This window comes from Sinocyclocheilus anshuiensis, unplaced genomic scaffold (genome assembly GCF_001515605.1).
Source record: "Sinocyclocheilus anshuiensis isolate Anshui unplaced genomic scaffold, SAMN03320099.WGS_v1.1 scaffold219, whole genome shotgun sequence".
NCBI lineage: Eukaryota > Metazoa > Chordata > Actinopteri > Cypriniformes > Cyprinidae > Sinocyclocheilus > Sinocyclocheilus anshuiensis.
The window spans coordinates 388,415-391,644 of record NW_015548200.1 but is presented as its reverse complement, the minus strand read 5'-3'; positions in this window follow the sequence as shown (position 1 = coordinate 391,644).

The window sequence follows — 3,230 nt, the reverse complement described above, 5'->3', positions numbered from 1 at the left end:
ATGGGATAAATGCAGAGCACTAATTCCGAGTATGGGTCACCATACTTGGCCACATGTCACGTCACTTTCACTAAATGAATGGCACCTTTTGGCACCTCAATGGCACCCCAACTGTTTAGTTGAATTTAATTTTTTGTTTGTTTTTTTGTCTGCCTCTTTTTTGTTGCATTCAGCCACAGATGTTCCAACAAGATCACTGCAACCTTGCATATTCACAAACATCATATATACACACACACACACACACATATATTCTGTTCATTTATGACATCCTGAAAAATGCTCTCAAGAGAACTGCAAGTTACATTTTCAAGAAGGGGCATTCTGCATCATCATTTGTCTTTTGGGTGAGATTTCATTAAAGTCTGTTGTACACTGGTGCATTTTTTATGATGCTCTGATCAGACGATATTAAACTCATAATGCTGCATATCAATCACGAGAGAAAATGGTCTCATCTAAATTCATATGCTGAAAGGGAGCATGCGACAGTGTAGATTTTCCTGTGACAGAGGAAAAGGCTTTTTTGATAAAACACAATGCATTGTGCTTCAGCCACTTTAAAGTGAAATGTGTGTGTGTGTGTGTGTGTGAGGTAGTGTTTTTGTATGTGGATGTGCTCTTTTGGAGAAACTGCTTCAGTCTCAGTGTTTCAGTGTAGTTGGTATATATGACAAAACAAGCCCAGGGACACATTAATGTGAGGCACATTCTGCTTTTGTAGATTTTAGGGACGTGCCATATGGTGGGCATATCAATGTAGGCCAATATTTGTGACGTTTTAATGTTATCTTATCAAGTCGATAAAATAGGCTAATATATTTAAGCTGAATTGTAGTCATATGATCATGGGACCCCACAGTATTTCTAGTTATCCTATGATGTTAAACAACAATAAAATTCAATGTTTACTCAGAGCCTGTAGAGACTTTATTTTTTATTCATGGCAAAAAAACACATTGTTTCTTTATATATAAAACAAATATGTTATATTTGAGAAAGTTGTATTTTGCCTTTTATAAAAGAAACTTGGACATGTATATAGTTTTAAAATTAGAAGTAGTTTTCCACTGTGCTATGGTGTCATTTTCCACTATAATTTTATAAATAATGCTGTTTTTGTGTCACTGAATGTATTTTTAAGAGTTTATTAGGCAAGAATGTTTAGACTTCAAATTTGGGGTTTGTTAAAGGGGTCATATGATGCGATTTCAATTTTTCCTTTCTCTTTGGAGTGAGTTTTTTGGGCAGTGTAGAGTAGGGCTTGTTGTTTGTCATTTCCCCGATCATAAATGCAGACATCGTTTTATGTTTACGCGGCGCGGCGCGATGCAACGCAACGCGTAAAAAGACAGTATAAGTCATTATAATCCATAATTATGTCCCCACTGGATGCAACGAATGCCTCGTTTATAATGGGTTTTCATGTTTTTGAATCATCGCTCCGGCCTGACAGGGCATCATCACAATATGGTGAGGGGCGTAACATTTCCGTCTCACGCTTGAGGTATTCGGCCAATCACAACGCACTGGATAGCTGGCCAATCACAGCACACCTTGCTTTTTCAGACCGATGAGCTTTGTAAAAATCGAAGCGTTTCAGAAAGGCGGGGCATAGAGGAGTAACAATAATGTACAGTATGTGGAAAATAATGTGTTTTTTGAACCTTAAACCGCATAAACACATTTCATTACACCAAATACACAAAATACTGTTCTTTTTAGCAGCATCATATGCCCCTTTAATAAAGATTGAATTAGAAATGTATGGCCATTTGCACAGGCACATTACAGTACAAGTACATTAACGTCTATTTGAAAATTAGCTTTGACGTTTTCGAAAATGTGAGCTCCAGGACGTCAGCGGCCGTTCAGCACTCATGAACCCGCCGAGAGCAGCCTTACCTCAGCCAGATCTTCTGGAACTTGCCACTGGCTCTGATGTCTATATAGTGATTAAACATGAGATATAATTTGTTTTGGGTAAATCTTATGGGCAGTCTTTGGTCTCATTAATATATTATTTGTTCCAGTGCAAACTGTTTTGGCTGAGGGCAAAGTCTTATAACGTTATATTTTATATATCTTTAATGCTGTATATGAAAGCACCTTTGTACTTTTGACTGAATTGCCTAGAAACTTTTATCATGGCTGTTGTTGTTGTTTTTATATTATTATTCAATAAATCATATTTTATATTAATAATAGTAGTAATTAATAGTATTTAGTATTGGGAAACGTACGTGTGTATCCGTGGAAGGAAGTAGTTCTCTTTTTTTTTTTTTTTTTGTTGGTGTGTGAGAAAGAGTGGGTATGAGGGTGTTTCAAGCTAGTGGGTGGAGAGATGACCACTCTTTGTCTGGCCTTTCATATCTTTTGGGGAGATCTTGGGGGTCTCTAAGGGGTTGACCCCAGTGTTCCTCCCAGGCCATGAGAACCCTGAATTGGTCAGAGTCTGGACAGGTTAGGGCAGATGGAACAAGGAACCCTGATGGTCATGTCCCACCAGGAAAACAATCAGAGCCACTGTCAAAGCCTGCTACAACAGCAGAAATGTAAAAAAGAGAAAGAGATAAAACAGATAAAAACAGATAAAAAGAGAAATCAGAGAAAATGTGACAAGTGTGCCAAAAGGAAAAATATACTAAAGGTTAGACCGAGTAAGAGGAATCGTACCCTGAATTGCTATCGTGTCATAGGTCATGCATGACCTTCTAGAACAATAATGTCCGTGCTCTCACTTAACATAGGTCAGAGTGACAGTTTGCGACAGCCTCATTTATTCCTCTCTTTATCTTCCTCTTCCTTGCCCCTCAGTTCGCTTTGAGGAAGTTAAACTGAGTCGGCGTCTGTTTAAGAGTCTGGTTACTTCATCTGATTTGTACTCCCTCAGTCTCATGTTGTCTTTATTTTTGCTGACATTTCTTCACATCTGTCCACATATCTGACATCTCTGCCATGTTTACTTCCTCACCCACTCATCCCTTTCTCTCTTGCACTATCTATCTCTCTTTCTTTCTCTCTCTGTAATTGCAGTGGCGTGGTGCAGGGGCTGCTCGTCTGCGCTTCAGCTGGGCAGATTAGCATAGATCTCCCACGCAGACACAGTTGTTGACCTTCACTCCACCAAACACTTGTCAAAATGCCAGCCATAATTACCCTGGCCTCTCCAGTTAAGTAATGGCTTGCATATACCTGACTCACTCTTTGCCACCAATTGGATGTGAAAT